The following is an 18,572-nucleotide window of genomic DNA, read 5'->3' on the forward strand; positions in this document are numbered from 1 at the left end:
AAACTAGACTTAACGTCAGGGGAAAACCTTTACCTGATGGGTGGGAAACCTCAGGTCTCTCTTCTCAGTCTCCCCCACGATTGCCAACCCTTAAGCTAGAAAAAAAGGTACTATTATTTTTAGACGTTGTATTAAGCTATTCTTTCACGGGTGTGGTCTTTTGCTTCTACAAAAGGAGCAGCATTGGTATTCAGAAAGAGCTTGAAAACTTGGCTCTTCACTCAGGCCTTTGGATAAAGATTGCTCATACCCATAACAATCCTGTATCCATGACCATTTTCGTACTGGTTTGCACTTTTTACCTTTGTCAACTTGATATAGACACAGGGTCTACTCCCATCCCAATTCGCATTTCCAAGAATTTGCAGGACTTTATCAGTCACCTTGTGTTTACAATACTTATATGATGCACTTTACCCAGTTTATTTTTACAACCTCTCCGTTTTAATCCATGGTTTTATTAAGTTTTTGTCATTTATTTTTATTGGGTAATGTTTACATTTTTATAATTGTGCATGTCTCTTGTCTACCCCATGTAAGCCGCCCTAAGTCCCCTTTGGGGAGATAGAGGCGGGGTATAAAAATAAAGTTATTATTATTATTATTATTATTATTATTATTATATGACAGATATAGCCGGTCAACATCACTGCGAGGGTGCAGCGAATGATGAATGGTCATGAGTTTTCTTGTTTTTCTGTCCAAATTGTCCAGTTCCGCCTGTGTCCAATTTATAATGCCAACAGTATATCTTATGACAGGTATGGCCCAGGTGTTTATGGCCTTGATGGTGTTGCCTCCATTGAGCTTATTATTATTATTATTATTATTATTATTTTATTATGACACAGCAAACAAGATAGATATGCTGGATATCATATCACAAAATCACAAGTCGAACACTTCCCAAGCGTTTAGGACTGTGTGATGTATTTTCGGATGATGCGTGCAGATCACAGCAGGGTGGCCTTTTGCAGTTGGCAGATCGTAATTTTGTCAATGTCTATTGTTTCCAAATGCCGGCTGAGATCTTTTTGCACGGCACCCAGTGTGCCCATCACCACCGGGACCACCTGCACTGGTTTCTGCCAGAGTCTTTGAAGTTCAATCTTGAGGTCCTGATAGCGGCTGAGTTTTTCCTGTCGTTTTTCGTCAATGTGACTGTCACCTGGGATGGCGACATCAATGATCCAAACCTTTTTCTTTTCCACAACTGTTATGTCTGGTGTGTTGTTGTTGTTGTTGTTGTTGTTGTTATTATTATTATTATTATTATTATTATTATTATTATTATTATTATTTCTAGCCTGTATAGAAAGTCATTTATGAGCCTGGTCTTTTGTAATTTTCCATGATTTGATTAAGCACTGGATATATATACATGAGTAACCACTCTATCTTCTACTAACTGATGGTATCAGTCATAAGAGGATGTGTAATTGCAAATCACCAGACCCTCCCAAGATGGGTGACATAATAACACACATCACCTTAAAAGATGAAGGGCAATAGCCTTAATGACTCAGCACAGAATGATCTGCTGTACCTTTTTATATTTGTATGACCTCAAAATATTACTGACATTGACTGAATCAAAGTGTGCTATACCTTTAATTCATGGTGAGCCTAAAGCAGGCCTGGTGTCAGTGGGACCACTCAGTGCGGCTGCACCAAAACAAGCCCCGCCCACTCCCGGCCCGCGACCCGCGCATGCGCTCCTCGGCCGCCCCGGGTTTGTTGATGTCCGCCTCTGCCTGGCTCTGTTTTCCTCTCACTCCTCCGCGCGCCGTCTCTTCCTCCCGACAGAGGTCCTCATCTACATCCGGGGTCACGCCTTTCTTTTACTCCCTTCCTGTTCTGGGTGTGTGAGAGTGTTTTGTTTGTTGCTTCTTTGAGGGAAGAAGATGAAGCAGGTGTGGAGCTGAAGGAAGAGGTATTTCCGGCAAACGCTGAGTGACGGGTGAGCTCTTCTCTTTCTCCCTTCTTTCCCTTCCTTCCTTCCTTTTTCATTCTTTCACTTTTTAGTCTCATCTTTGTGCTTGCCGTGAGTTTTCCAAGCTGTATGGCCATGTTCCAAAAGCATTCTCTCCTGACGTTTCGCCTGAATCTATGGCAGACATCCTCAGAGGTTGTGTGGTCTATTGAGGTTTATATATCTGTGAAAGGTCCAAGTTGGGAGAAAGAACTCACGTCTGTTGGAGGAAGTGTGAATGCTGCAATTGGTCACCTCGATAAGCATTGAATAGCCGTGCAGCTTCAAAGCTTGGCTGCTTCCTGCCTGGGGGAATCGTTTGTTGGGAGGTGTTAGCTGGCCCTGATGGATTCATGTCTGGAATTCCCCTGTCTTCTGAGTGTTGTCCTTTATTTAGGGCGACTAAAATGATCAAGGGTCTGGAGAACAAATCCAATGAGGAGCGGCTTAAAGAGCTTGGTATGTTTAGCCTGCAGAAGAGAAGGCTGAGAAGAGACATTTTTTTCGTGTCAGGAGCAACCGGAGTTGCTTCTGGAGTGAGAGAATTGGCCGTCTGCAAGAACGTTGCCCAGGAGACCCCCGGATGTTTTTGATGTTTTTACCATCCTTGTGGGAGGCTTCTCTTCTTCTCCAGCATGGAGCTGGAGCTGATAGAGGGAGCTCATCCGCGCTCTCCCCATGTGGGATTCGAACCTGGCAGCCTTCAAGTCAGCAACCCAACCTTCAAGTCACAAGGCTTTTATCCCCTAAGCCACCGGAGGCTCCTCAAGAGGAGACATGATAGCCATGTAAAAATATGTGAGGGGAAGTAATAGGGAGGAGGGAGCAAGCTTGTTTTCTGCTGACCTGCAGACTAGGACACGGAACAATGTCTTCAAACTACAGGAAAGGAGATTCCACCTGAACATCAGGAAGAACTTCCTCACTGTTGAGAGCGATTTAGCAGTGGAACTCTCTGCACCGAACTATGGTGGAGGCTCTTTCTTTGGAAGCTTTTAAGCAGAGGCTGGATGGCCATCTGTCGAGGGTACTTTGAATGAGATTTTCCTGCTTCTTGCAGGTGGTTGGACTGGATGGCCCGTGAGGTTTCTTCCAACTCTACGATTCTATGATTCTACTGTCCTGCTTTTAGAGTTTTTAAAATACTGGTAGCCCGATTGTGTTCATTTTCATGGTTTCCTCCGTTCTGTTGAAATTGTCCACATGCTTGTGGATTTCAGTGGCTTCTCTGTGTTGTCTGACATGTTGGTTGTGAGAGTGGTCCAGCAAAAATCAGTAAGAACAATGGAAACTTAGACACACACAGTTTCAATTGCTTATTCCTAGGTATACATGTTTCTAAGACTACATCTTAAACACTCTCAATAACAATATTTCTCTGACTACATCAATCTCGCTGAAGGCAACCAAGTCACCTCTCCTGAAGTACACACATGGGAATCCAGTGCTGAGTTATTTATTTATTTATTTATTTTTCAAACTTATATGCCGCCACTCCCCTAGGGCTCGGAGCGGCTTACAAGAACCGGCTAAAATCAACAATTTAAAAAACATTTTAAAAACATCTTTAAAAAAAATAAATCTTTAAAACATCCTAAAAGCACCTTTTAAAACATCAGCAACAGAACTCAAAAGCCTGCCGAAACAGGTGTGTCTTACATGCCCTGCGGAAGGCCAACAAGTCCTGCAAGGCACGAACTTCAGGTGGCAAGGTGTTCCACAGAGATGGCGCCACTACTGAAAAGGCGCTGCGTCTAGTTGCAGTTAGACGCAAGGTCTTAAAACTGGGGACTTCCAGCAGGTCTTGGTCCTCAGAACGGAGGGATCTCTGGGGTTTGTAGGGGGTGAGGCGGTCCCTCAGGTACATCGGCCCTGGACCATGTAAGGCCTTGAAGGTAAGCACCATCACTTTGAAAGTGATCCGGTGCTCAATTGGTAACCAGTGCAGCTGCCGTAAGATTGGTGTTATGTGGCATCTTATCGGGACTCCCGCAAGGAGCCGGGCAGCTGCATTTTGCACCAATTTGAGCTTCCGGATCACCGACACAGGAAGGCCAATGTAAAGGGCATTACAGTAATCCAGTCTCGAGATGACTGTAGCCTGGATCACTGTAGCCAGGTTGTCCCTAGATAGATAGGGGGCTAGCCGTCTAGCCTGCCAAAGTCAAAAACACAAACACAAAGCTGGGGTTTCCAGGGCCTTAAGAGAGAGAGAAAAAACCTCCACAAGTGATTTTTTCCCAAATAGCATTTTCCTTCTTCATCTTATTCTCAAATAATATGCTGCGTTGGTTCATCAGGTGCTCTGCTATGGCTGACTTCTTTGGTTGAGTTAGTCTGCAGTGCCTTTCATGTTCCTTGATTCATGTTTGGCCAATGCTGTGTTTGGTGGTCCCTATGTAGGCTTGTCCACAGCTGCATGGTATACGGTAGACTCCTGCAGAGGTGGGAGAATCTTACTTGTCCATTTGCTGAACACAGTATTTGTTGGATTTTCCTAGTGTGTCTGTAAATAGTTTGTAGGTTGTGTTTCTTCATCAGCTTCCCAATGTTGTCAGTTGTTCCCTTGATGTACGGTAAGAACAGGTCTGTAGTTTCAAACAGACTCACAATCTCTGAGGATACCTGCCATGGATGCAGGCGAAACGTCGGGAAAGAATGCTTCTGGAACATGGCCATGCAGCCTGGAAAACTCAAAGCAACCCACTCTCTTTTATTTCTTTCCGGCATATTCTGTCCCCCCCCCCCAAATACATTTTCTCCTTTTAAAGCTTCCTCTTTTATTTTATTCCAATTTCTTCTCTCTCTTGTCCTTTAATAAAACTATAATACAATAATGAAACTTTATTTGTATCTCACTCTGTGTCCCTGTAGGGACTCCGGGTGGTTTTCAACAAGGAGTGGCAAACATTCAATTCCATAATAATAATACATTACCATGAAAATTAAGCAATGACATCACAAAATCTTTTAAAATCCATCTCTTTTCATTCTTTCTGGTTTTGTTCCCTTCCTTCTTTCTCTTTCTTCTCTGCCTTTTCCTTCTTTTGCTTTTCAATTCGCCATTGCTCTGTGCTTTCATGTCTCTTATGTGCCCCTCTTGCTCTTAGAGCCCTTCCACACAGCCATATAAACCAGATTATCAAGGCAGATAATCCACAATATCTGCTTTGAACTGGGTTATCTGAGTCCATGCTGCTATATCATCCAGTTCAATGTGGATTTTATACAGCTGTGTAGATGGGGCCTGAGTTCTCACACATTAATATTTTCTCTCTGCCTTTGGGATTGTGCCATCTTTTTGTTGGCCCTCTTTTTGCACTATAAGCTTTAAGAGTTATGCGGGAAAAGGAAATGAGCTGTAAATTGTATGTGTTTGTTGTGGACACCTTTGAATGAACATGTTTAGTGACCTGACTTTTGTCACAAAATGCCTGTAGAGTTGTCTGTGGAAAGCGGGGTGACATAAGCTGAGGGACAGGAAACCCCCTGAATGGGTTTGCGTGAGGACCTAAGTGTCCAAAGGAGCAGATTGTATGGAACAAGTCGATTCTGTAGGTAGCCTGGACCAAACCATGTAAAGCTTTAAAGATCGAAACCAATACTTGGTACTGTATACCGGTATATGTATACACATATACAATGTTAAAGGGAAGAAAGGAGTAACAAAATTCTAGAATATAACTGTGAAAACAAAAAGTTATCCTGTTAAATTGGAAAAACAAAAAATACATGTAACTGCAATACCTGAGCTCGAAGCGGGGTGGACAGGCTATTTATTTAAATTATTATTCTCATTACTATTTTTATAGCATCATTATTGTTTATATAGCATCAAATGTACATGATTCTTTACAATAAGAACCAAAACTTTGGCTCCATATTGCATATACATTTTACATTGTACCGGGGCGGGGGGGGGGGGGGGGAGGAGGAAGGAAGACATGACAAACCACAACATTGCAATACATTTTCAAAACAACTCATCTAGATAAAATGCAACTCTCCCTCCAGTCACACCCTAGTTCTGGTGTGCCTAGAGATAAGTGGTTCTGTACAAAAGATGTGGGCTTTCTTCCCTCTCCCCCCTTTATTTATTTGTCATTGGATTAATACTCTGCCTTTCTCCCAAAATGGGATTCAAAATTGAGCTTTTCAGACTGAAGGAAATGTTTTGTTCTGTAGAAAATCAGGAAAGTAGTTGGTTTGGTTTATTGTGAAGAGTAGGTAAGACAAAGAAGGAAAAGGCTCTTTGGAAAAAAAAATCACTTGTGGAGGAGTTTTTTCTCTCTCCTAAGGTAAGGTAAAGGTTTTCCCCTGACAGTAGGTCCAGTCATGTCTGACTCTGGGGGTTGGTGTTCATCTCCATTTCTAAGCTGAAGAGCCGGCATTGTCCGTAGACATCTCCAAGGTCATGTGGCCGGCATGACTGCATGGAGCGCCATTACCTTCCCACCAGAGCGGTACCTATTGATCTACTCACATTGGCATGTTTTCGAATTGCTAGGTTGGCAGGAGCTGGAGCTAACAGCGGCCGCTCCCGGGGTTTGAACCTGGGATCTTTCGGTCTCCAGCTCAGTGCTTTAACGTACTTTGTCACTGGGGTTCTTTTTTTTCTTTTTCTCTCTCTCCTAAGGCCCTGGAAACCCCAGCTTCAGTTTGGAGTGTTTGTGTTTTTGACTTTGGAGAGTAACTCGGCACTGGATTCCCATGTGTGTACTTCAGGAGAGGTGACTTGGTTGCCTTCAGTGGGATTGATGTAGTCAGAGAGATATTTTTATTGAGAGTGGTTAAGATGTAGTCTTAGAAACATGTATATGTACCTAGGAATACGCAATTGAAACTGTGTGTGTCTAAGTTTCCATTGTTCTTACCGATTTTTGGAGATATTTTCATCTTCATCCATACATCCTGAAAAACAAACAACCACATCTTTATATATGGTGTATACTGTTTTTTCATGGTTTTCTTGTTCTTTTTCTCCTTGTTTCAGTATATGGTCCTTTTTCATCCCCCATATTGAGGAGCCCTTTCTCAGCCCATCTTCCCTTTTTATTCTGGCCCCTAAAATATGTACCTTCCCCAAATTATATGTTGCTCCATCTTTTAGTCAAACACAATTTACCGTGGCACCTTTCTCCCATTCTTTCACTAGCATACTCAGGGATATACAAATAGTCTCCTCCTTGTTATTTTTACAGTAGCATTGTAAGGTAGGTGCTTCTGTGTGTATATCTTAACTGTTCTTTCTTACGCACAAATATTCTTCCTCCCCTCTGCCTTTGGGAAAAAATTATATCTCTCTTTCCTTGCATAATATTCCCTAGGAATTCTGTTTTCTGTTGCAGGAGGAAGGCAAACTTTAAAATGTACATATTTGAGTGAACATATTAGTTACCTTTCTTGCATCATAGGATGCCTATGAAAGAACTCGCTCCATTACACATATTGCAGCTAAGTCCTAATTGTGTTAAGTAAATTCCACCAATCCATGTATATTTCTTATTTTTTTCCGTCCTCAATTTCGTTTGACATGTTCATGACATGTTCTTTTTCTCATATCTTTAATCTTAGTGGACTTGCCCCATTTTTTTCTTTCTCCCTATCATGAATCCCGAGGTCACCAGATCCTGTGTGATCTTCTATGCTAAGCGGCTCTTCCTGGTTAGTACCAGGTCAGATCTGCTTAATTTAGGGGTGCTGTATGTTACTTTTCAGAGAAAGGAGTTGATAAAACTATCTCTGAGAAACGCGATGTGAGTCGGAGATACTTAAAGTTCCCTCACTTCTCAAGATTTACATACTAAGGGGCAAACTGGGGAAGGGGTGGGGGGCCATCCAGTGAGAGTGGTGAAATTGACACTAAAACTATTAGTTGTTACTTTTTGCATTCAGGGAAAAGGAAGTAATGCACAGTTGCTTTTTACCAATTTGAATTTGGACAGGAGAAATGTGTGGTTATGAAGCCAATTTGAATCCAATTTATTATGAGTAAGTATGTTAGCAGGGTGAAACCAGGGCAGAGTATTATGAGCTGGATCTGTAGTGTTTTACAGGGGTGGATTCATCCCATGTTTTCCTGTTTCTTCTATCTGTAGGCTCTTCTCCCTTTCTCTTCCATCCCACCATGCTGTTTTCTGTTTCTTCTATTCTCCAGTTTCTGTCTTGGCCTCTTCTGCATTCCCTACCAATTCTTCTTGTAGATGAATGGATGAGATCTGAAGAGGTTTCTGCTCCCTTCATTGGATGTTTTCCAGGTTGCTTGAAGGAAACAGTAGAACTGTGGTTTGGAGTGGTTAAAACCACAGTGTTCTGGGCACTACCCCCTCCCCCCCCCCTTTTTTTGCCTTTTTGCATGTGTTTGTATCTCAGCAAGTAACACAAACATTTCCAATGAGAAGGTGAAGGGGAATAGTGTTGAGGACACTTTATTGCATTTGTTTTCACTGCTGTAATTTAATATATATGTAGACGAAAGTCGTGTAATTACTTGGGAAGCTAACCATTTTGAAAATCAGTATATTGAGTTTTAGAAAGGGGATATCCTCGTGACAGGCTGATCAAAGGCAGATGTAGTCAATGAGTATATTTATACATAGCTTGAAGCAGTGCAGCCTTCTGGATTTAAATTTTATTTCTAAGCACCTGAAAAACAAATTGCATAATTTCAGTGGAGTTATTCTGTGCAGACATTGTTGCAAAGCTCCAGCACAAGCACCATGTCTGTAAATAGGAAAAAAAATCCCTTTAATGCTGTTTCATAAGCATGCTTTACATTTTACAAAGCATGCTTTGTAGGGATATTTGTTTGAAACAAACTGATTATAGCTCAAAAAAGTTGCATCGAAAAGCAGCCTGCTTAATAGCCCTGCTTTTGTGGAGATCAGAGGGGATCTAATAATGTGAAGGTTGGCATTATTTCACTTGCTCTCTTGTGCTTTAATGCATGTTGTTTTCTAGCTAATGTAAATGCTCCTGTTTTAAACTTAACAAAGACCATGGAGAATGACTTAATATTCAAGATGGTAGTACACTTAACTGTCTATGATAATGTGTATTAAAATTATAGCGGCATTTGATTTAAGAATATGTTGAATAATATAAGGCAAGGAAAACAAAATAGACAACAGTCTTAAAAGGATATGGCTTCATTTAGTAACCTCTGACAGATAGCCTCCAAAAATATACATTTATATATGTTTCCCCCTTTTTTGTCACCAGAAAACACCCATCCACTCCCCAAAACTCCATCAGAAATTGAGTTTGTAGGCAAAATCTCTGCTGCCTGTATATGTTCAGAGTACATAAAGGGAGAGCCTTGGGGAGGCTGAGACCCAGATTTCCCCCTGGAATTTTTCCATAGGTTCTCCATCCCTGATCTAGTCTTTCATCTTGCAAAAATGTAAATGTGCAGTCAGAAAACCAGAGGAATGCAATGTAAATTAAATTGTGTGAGTGTAATCCCATCCTACATATGATTTCCATGATATTTTATGTGATACTTACATCATAGTCCTGTGCTGATTTGGTCAGAAGTAAGGCCATTGTATTCCATAGTACTTGCCTATCAGAGACGTTTGTAATTCTACCATGGTCTTTATTTCAGTTTTTTATAGTGGAAAGCATTAATGCTTTTTCATGTGCAGTATAGTTATGGGAAGCTGTCTCTTTCCAAATTTTAAAGCCCTAGCCGCCTGAGATTATATTATCTTGGAATATATTCATTTTTGATCCATTTAATGCATTTTGTGTTATTTGTCTAAATATATATAAATTGACAGACAGAAATAGATACATGAAATATATAGTGAACAAGTCAATGAGACTTAACAGATCTTCAGAGCCAGCCATTATTTTGGTAGCCATTGGGTTCACCCACTTTACAGGTTCTCTGTTGTGGATTGGAATGAGAAGAAGGACTGAACTGACGTTCAGCTATACGTGAAAGAATTTGGCATCTCGTTTTGTACTTTTGAGTGTCCTCAAAGTCTATTGAGTTGTGAGGCATATTTCCTTTCTGCTATGCTCTCATTATGTGCAAAAACAAGATGCCTCTGCTATACCTGAATCCTCACATCATGTTTGGCAACTGGACATAAACAGTAACCATTATGAGACTTGTAGGCCCTAGTGGCTACTTAGTGAGGACATTGTTTTGAGGGGTGATTTTTTTGGATGGGGAGTTGTGCTCTGTCTGAAATGTTTGTTCCCAGCTGTACAATTAAGCTGTTGTTAAACACATAGGTCTGGGCAAATGATTGACAGTCTTTGGCATATAGATTCTACTTCTTTAAAAGACGTCCACAAACTAAATGAAGACCAGTGGTTCAGGTGGGAAGATCTGCAAGATGGTATCTATGAATCATGCTGAGCCCAGGAATTCATGTTTGATACCAGAATCAAATTCCTAAGTCTTTGACGGAAAAAAAGTTACTGCAAATTTTACACTGTGGTCTTTTTCGGTAACTTGTCTTATGAGAGAAAGATGTTTTAAATGTTTCTGTTCTTAAATAACTGGATCCATTCTCGAGATCTTGAAATAAATGTCAACTGATTGCTTTCCATTCTAGATATAAGTAGTTATCTTTTATAATAGAAACAATAACTTTGCTGTTGTAAATGCTGTAGAACTAAGAAGAACAATGCCTGGAAGGTGAAATGTACATTATTTTGTCCAGTTCAGTATATGTAGTACAAAATAAACATCAAAGGCTGCAAGCCACTGCACATTGGAAATGTTATAAATTCATATTGATCTTAGTAGACATGATGGACTGCAAACTAATTATAAATGAAGACTTGCAGCTATCTTATTGGCTTGTTAGAGAAGGTGCATGTGGAAACGATACAAACAGTCAATACTAGAGCTCTCTGCTTGAACTTTTTTTAGAAAAGGTCTTTGTCTTATAGTAGCATTTTCTGCAAAATATTTTTTGTTCTGGGTGTCTTCCAAGAATTGGCAAGAACAGAGATCCAGTGCATGCATAGTTTGGTCATTTCAGTTTAGGACTAGGAAGTTAAACATCTGTGTTTCAATATGTTTCTAAAAATAGGAACGTGCTGAGAGGTTTGAATTATTGGGCCTATGTTTTTTGCTGTGTGTTTTATGAGTATAAAGGGAAAATGTGAGGTCTATTTCTTTTTGAAAATAGTCATATCTGAGAAACAGTCTTCTGATTGGGTTGTCCAGTTGTTGATATTTTAAGGTGCTGCCCGTTTTACAGTCTAGAACAGAATGGAAGTGCGCACAAGCCTGAAGACTTCAAACCACAGTCACTTTGCAACAGATTTGAAGAGCCACAAAAGCAAGCAGGCTAGCAACCCTGCCAGTTCTTGTGCTGAATTCTGGAGTGACATGTTTAAGAAGGAAATGAAAACATTTTGTTCTTTCGTCTTTTACGGTTTGCGATTTCTAGGCTGAAGCGTTGGCATCCAGGGACAATAGTTTTACTCAGGCTAGTATTTCTATCCCCTGGGAAAGTGACTCATGTTCTTCCCAAGACATGGGATTGGGAAAACGTTCTTGAATCCACCAACTGCAAACTGAAGTTGAAAATACGGTGTTAAAAATGAAGCGAAAGGAGAGGATACAAAGTCCATAGCAATACTTTATATGTGGCAAGTAGTCATTCCTCAAATGAGTGTCAAGGCAAAATTAGGTTATAGAACATCTTCCTGCTGATGTTCAGATTTTATTTCAGTTATATAAGTTGTGGTATGAAGTATAAAAGGTGACAGCTGCCTGGCCCAGGGCTCAACGTTTGTTAGAAAACGATGGTGATAAAGAGATAGCCAGAAACAGAAGTGGCATAAAAAAGAATATTGTAGAGCAAAGACTTAAGTTAGCATTTTTCTTATTTAAGAAAATGTTGAGGTGAAGTGGTTTTGATGTGGAGCTTAAAGAATTTAGACCCTGGTCTGATGAATAGAGAAGGAAGGCTAATCCATGAATTGTGGGTAAAAGAAATTTTGAAAGAGCAGTTTATATGTGATGAAGTACATCAGATATTTTGTAACAGGAAAACCACGTACCCTTCCTACTTCATGAAGGAGAATCCAAAAAATATTCATCATTGGGCAGTTCCTTTATGGGGTCCATCATGATACTACATGATTCAAATAGTACATTATGGGGTAAGAACCAAATGTCCCATGAAACATGACTATTAAAGGAGTTGTATCTAAATAAACTTGTATATTATTGATTTTTAACATTTCATAAATATTCCAGGTCGTAGACTGCAATACTGCTATTAATTATGTATTTTTTGAATGAAAAAATTGATTAGAGAGTAAGGCCCTGGCTTAGGCGCAGGTTGGTGAGCAGCCAGCTGCAGCCAGCTGCAACAAATCACTCTGACCAAGAAGTCATGAGTTCGAGGCCAGCTCGGAGCCTGTGTTTGTCTCTGTCTTTGTTCTATGTTAAGGCATTGAATGTTTGCCTTATATGTGTAATGTGATCTACCCTGAGTCCCCTTCGGGGTGAGAAGAGCGGAATATAAATACTGTAAATAAATAAATAACTATTGGGCAAAATTAATCTTTTCTTCAATATCTATCCTTCAGACTCCTAAAGAGGAGGAAGTGGTTTCAAAACTTGAAAGCCACTGGGAAATGTTATATCTAATCATGCACTTTTCCTATTTTTTTTCCAGATAGGCTCTCTGATTTTAGCGAATAAGATACTTACTTGCTTAATCATGCTGATTATTGGTAGATGGAAACAGAAGTAAACCTGTAGCAAATTGTTGTAAAACTGTCTACTCCAGATGAGAGTCATGCATTTAAAAAAATATCTTGGGCAGATGTTTATGAGGCATATTTTATCTTGTGATGCTGCAACAAAACTATCTCCCTTTATTGCAGCACTGAGATAAGATGAGGTGTCTGTGAAAATTTCCCCATGCTGGATTTCTTTAAACTACAGACTGTCCATGAGTTACAAATATCCGATTTACAAACAACTCATAGTTAAGAACATGGGGTGAGACAAGAGCAAGTGAAAGAAATCTACCCCTCAGAAGGGAAATTCACTCTTTAAAGAGTAGTTATGGGGGAAACGAGCCTCAACTGAAGCTTTCATAACAATCCTTGTTTCCACAACAAGCCACATTTTTCAAAATCTAAGTATTACAGGACAGAAAGTGAAGTGAAATCTTCTGAATAGGGGCACAGACAGAACAAATACCACACAGATCTTAATACTTTGGATAGCATCGTAAAAAGCTAGATATAAGCTGGAGTTACACTTACAAAATGTGCCTGTTCCGATTTACATGCAAATTCAACTTATGAACAATCCTACAGAACCTATCTTGTTCGTAACTTGGGAACTGCTTCTATTGTTAAGGAGCATATGGGTAACTAGCTGTTGCATAGCTCCTTCCCATGCTATAGAAGTACAGTAGAGTCTCACTTATCCAACACTCGCTTATCCAACATTCTGGATTATCCAACGCATTTTTGTAGTCAATGTTTTCAATACATCGTGGTATTTTGGTGCTAAATTTGTAAATACAGTAATTACTACATAGCATTACTGCCTATTGAATTATTTTTTCTGTCAAATTTGTTGTATAACATGATGTTTTGGTGCTTAATTTGTAAAATCATAACCTAATTTGATGTTTAATAGGCTTTTCCTTAATCTCTCCTTATTATCCAACATATTCGCTTATCCAACGTTCTGCTGGCCCGTTTACGTTGGATAAGTGAGACTCTACTATAAATACAAAAAACCTCAATTGCATCATTGCCTCCGTTGCAAAAGATGGGATAGTGATATAAAAAAGAACTGTAATTTTGAGTTATTTTTGCCTGTCCAAGAGCTTTTTCTTCATATTGGTCTAGAAACAGCAGGTGTTACTTTGCCATCAGCATTCCACCCTTGTAGAGCTTTCAGGCAGCAAGTCATTAGATTGCATACTTAATAATAATTTAGGCCACATTAAAGCCACATAAGGGATAAAGCCTGGTTAAATATGGTTTAAAAATATCCTAAATTTAACAGTAAGCTTTAGTATCTGTTTTTCAATTTCCTTTTCTAGTATGCTATAGTATGATTGTAAGCTAATTCATTGTTTGAAATAGGCTATCAACTACTTCAGTTGTCATCCCATTTACATATTTGTATATTTTAAATGTTTTTTCATGATTCTAGTGTCTCACTCAAGCACAATGAAGAATAAGATGTGGGGGGTGACGGTTATGAAGATGTAGGAATGTTTGATTTTCTGTGGTTATCAGACTTTTTATTTGCATCTGAAAGGTTCTTTCCTCTAAATTCAGTATTTTAGATTCCACCTTTGTGTCATTATGTGCCTTCAAGTCATTTCAGACATATGGCCACTCTAAGGTGATCTATCATGGTCCTTTATTGTATTTTTATGTTCATTTGTTTTTGAATTTGTTGTACTCTGCCTCGAGCCATCAGGGAAGGCAGGTAATAAATAAAATATTTTATTGTTATTATTACTATTATTAATATTTCTATGGCATTTGTTCAGAGGGACTTGCCATTGCCTTTTTCTGAGGTTGAGGAAATATTAGTTGTTGAAGGTCACCCAGTCACTTCCTATGACCAAGCAGGATTTGAATGGAACAGCATTCAAACCACTGCATCATGATGACTCTCCTGGATGCAACCTAATGAAGCAAAATAAACTAGTTATAACCTAATTCTGTAAGGAAACTCCCGCTCTCATTCCTATCATGATGCAATCTCCCTGTTAAAGTTTTGTTTATGTTGAATACTGTTGAAACATTTCTTTTTCTTTTTCCTCCAGGTTGGTTATGTTGATCAAGAATGTGCTCTTCATCGGCTTTATGAGTCTCAGAAATAAAAATGTTGAATATAATTGTAGATTTAGCTCTCTGTTGTAAAAGTTCAAACAGTACGGTGTCCCAGAGTTGAAAAACAGTTCATGTCGGCAATGTTTTTGGATTATGTCAAGAGACCTACATCTTTGTATGGTACGTCATGTGAATACCACAGAACTTCTGAAAAAGTAACCATCATGTGAATTAGAGGACTGTGTGGGATCTGCCTGATCCAAAAGGACAAGAAATTGCAGGTAGGTAGAAGTTGTTTATTTGGAGTTCTTCATTTCTGTCCACAAATTGGCAGAGGGCCCTTTTGAAGATTAGTTACCTTGGAAATAAAAGGATGAATCCAAATGCTTTGTTTGTGTTTCTCTGAGGTGCAAAGTGTCAGCATGTCATATACTCTTCTTATAAATGCAATATGATGAGTAAGAAATATTTATGGCTCTTGTTTCCAAAAGGTACCAAATCCATCTAAATAAAATTTGCAGGAATCGAAAAAAGTATGCCGAGAACATGTATTCTTTGCTATATAATGCAATTTTCCAAACTCTGTATCAAAGTGATTTGATACATTTGATAGTTTTGATTTATATATTTAATGTTCTCCTAGCCAACAATGTGCAGCCACCTATAACTCGTTTTTAAAATTTTTCGGATTTGGTACCTTTTGGAAACAAACTCCACATTTGAATAAATATTAAAATAGATTCTTCATCCTTACCTAAGATAGGAAGGGAACATCAAAGTTTTAAAGGCTATTTTTCTAGTAGACAAGGGAAAAACATCCCACAATGCTGAATAGTTTCTTCCACTCTCTTCAGTAGGACAGGAAAAAGAAAGGCCATCTAATATGCCTATTGGAGAGAGCTACCTATAGAAGGCTAGTTTTTCCCTGCCTACACCTCCAATAGAACACATAAACAATTGCTCTGCTTTGCTTTTGCAACAGTTACTCCAGACCTTTTCTTCCTGAACTTCCTTGGCTGTCTTTGACTTCTTTCCATCCTATAAAATATATACTTTACGCTCGGAATTTCCAAGCTTCTAATTTCTACTTGAGCCTTTTCTGCTTTTCTTTCTTGTCCTTTGCCCCTGTTTGTCTCTCTGAGCATGAAAAAAGGACTAGAATGATGAGGAAGCCCAGGATGGAGAAGATAATCTCTGGCTTCGCTAGTGACATCAACAGAACAAAAAATGTGCCAATTTGCATACTTATTCCCTGCCACCATATTCTCAGTTTCTTCATGAACGATGCCCAGGCAGAGAAGTTGAAAAACTGCTGAAATTCCTAAATAATTATAAGTTTTGAAATGAATATGAGAGGCTGGATGCAGTATGAATCAAAAATAATTTCAGCGGCTACAACGAAATTCCTTGTTAGATTAATTCATGTCCAGTTAGGCATTGACAGGTAGCATAGCACAGTATTTAAAACAAAATGAGTTATAAAGAATATTTGTCTTAATGAGGTTAGACCTTGCTGACCTGTCCAGGAGGTTGAAAACCATGGCAAATTGAAGCATTTTTCTCCTCCTGGACTTTTGATATGGTAGTGCAAAGTTACCTTCCTAGGCTAGTTGGCTGAGAGGTAACATGGCAACTGCATGATTTCTTTAGTTTCCAGGAAATACTTCCTTTTATTTAATCAAAGTACAGTTGTATAAATGATACTTACTGTATTTATATCTCGCCATTTCTCTTGGCATGTTACCCCTTTACCCAATTGTATAGTCTTGGCAATATTTCTGGCCACTCTTCAGCTTCTGCCTTTTGGACTACACGTGTTCCTGATAATAAATCCATAACACACAGTATACATGAACTATGAGTAAGTGTGTCTAAAGCTGTTCTGTATTACAGTTCCTCTGCGATGAGAAATATTTCAGTTATATCTGAACAACTACTATGGTTGATGTATTAAAATATTACTAGAAATGTTTTGTTCTGCAGCTCACTAAAATTGTCTTCACACTCTTCAGTTCACTAGAACTGTAATCCCTTCCATTCAACAGCTTTGGCTGCCAGCTGCATTTTACAGTTACTCTGATTTTACATTCCCACTTTCCAAGACTTCAACTTCTGGAACTTGATTTGGCGTGTCAGCAAAATAAATGTGTGCACAAGCTAAGTACAGACAGTTACTTGCCATTTCCTGAAGGAGAAAAGTACAAATGCCAACAGCTATTTTGATCTAGCAACTCTAAAATTGGATACTTGAATTTTATTTCTTCTCCAAATGAAGCATAAATCAAATGTATTTTCTTTTTGCAAAGGAGTGGGGCAATGTACGTCCAACAGATGTGTTCACCCTACAGAGAAAAAGGTGAATGACAAAAAGAAGCTGGGGGAATAAGTGGCAAATATGTTACTAAAATTAACTATCTTAGTCCTTTGTTTAAACATATTGCATCACACGCACTGTTCTAATAATTTAGGGTGTCATATAAATGTTAGCTTCTTACCCTTTTTTCCTTAGATCAAATATGTAAGGAGGGTTAGTTTGAAAGTGAGCCTTGGAAGTAATGGATTGACCTTGGGTTTTTATTTCTAGTCTGGCATTCATCACTATACCACACAGATCTCATTCCCACCTTCTTTCTTTCAAGGGCAATGCAGACTTGGAAGGGTGCAGCTGGATGCAAAAGTGGTAGGAGGAGAAAAGGTTAAACACCCTCTCCTCCCTCTAGTGCTGAGGTCAAAATCCCCCCTTGGTTTTCTATCCATGTCGCTAGGGAAGGGAGTGGAAGAGGGCCCCAGCTGGGAAAACAGCTGTTTGTGTTGGGAATGTATGTGACTCCGATTGCACAACCCAGAAAAATGTTATGCTGTAATTCGGTCACATTCAAAAAAAGGGGAGACATTTCCCAGAACACTGGAACTATATCATAGATTTCTTGTGTCATTTTTTTCTAAGTCTGGTTGTTTCCTTGTTCTAAAGAAGTGTATACACTGTGTAAAGCTAGAAGTTTTAAAGAAAAGGACCATTTTCAAAAAGGCATTAAGGTAGTGTATTTTTCATAAGTCAGATGTTTCTTTTCTACATTTGTATATGAAGAACTATTGAAAAATGGTTGCAAGATCTGATTGCTAGACTTTGACAGTGGAAAACCAAGTCTCTTGCTAAAAAGAATAATCTTCAGATGCACCCCCAGAAGTTCCTTACAAGAAGTCAAATGATTTTTGTTGACTTAAGGGTACAAAGGGATTATACCATGAGCAAAGTTCAAAAGTTGTTGAAACCTGCATATGTGTGCACAGCTAGGGAATTTTGGTATAACAGAAAATATAAGTGTCTTGAGAGGTTTGTACCAAGCAAATCACAATCAAGTCTTCACGTCACTTTGCAATAAACTATTTAGAGGGACTGCTCTAGAAAGGATACATACACCTGCTATTAGATTCTAAATTGTTTTATAGGGGATTTATTTCCTTCTAGTTATAGTAAAATCCTTCTAAATAGTGTTTGCCAGAAATTCACAGGAGGAGGTTCCTTTCTACACAGTTTAAAAAAAGTGGCACTCTGCAAGAAAATCGTATTTGAATGAGAGAAGACATCTTATGGCGTTTTGGTGCAACCCAACTCTTTATTTCACACATTCCACATGGCCAGAGCTATGTTGCCTCTAGAAAAAAAATGTGTATACTTGAAAGCTTTGCATTTATTTTATTTCTGTGACACTCAGCCAAACTTAATAGTAGCTTCTGGGTTTGTCTTCTCTGTCTCCAGATATCTAGGAGCAGTAGGACCATAGATTTTCTTAAGGTGACTGTCAAG

At 39.1% G+C, this 18,572-nt stretch overlaps 1 protein-coding gene across 2 annotated transcripts in view; it reads left to right on the forward strand.

The window, feature by feature from the left end:
• Positions 1-1,716: 1,716 nt before the first annotated feature.
• The window catches only part of pik3ca (phosphatidylinositol-4,5-bisphosphate 3-kinase catalytic subunit alpha), a 42,475-nt gene continuing 25,619 nt past the window's right edge, over positions 1,717-18,572 (forward strand). The window contains exons 1-3 of one of the 2 annotated variants that reach the window (XM_008105997.3): positions 1,717-1,960; positions 14,758-15,045; positions 17,071-17,120. The gene's annotated coding sequence lies outside the window, so the exon portion shown is untranslated. The remainder of the gene's footprint in view (positions 1,961-14,757; positions 15,046-17,070; positions 17,121-18,572) is intronic. The other variant, XM_003218108.4, reaches the window with a different exon arrangement.

This window comes from Anolis carolinensis, chromosome 3, assembly GCF_035594765.1.
Source record: "Anolis carolinensis isolate JA03-04 chromosome 3, rAnoCar3.1.pri, whole genome shotgun sequence".
NCBI lineage: Eukaryota > Metazoa > Chordata > Lepidosauria > Squamata > Dactyloidae > Anolis > Anolis carolinensis.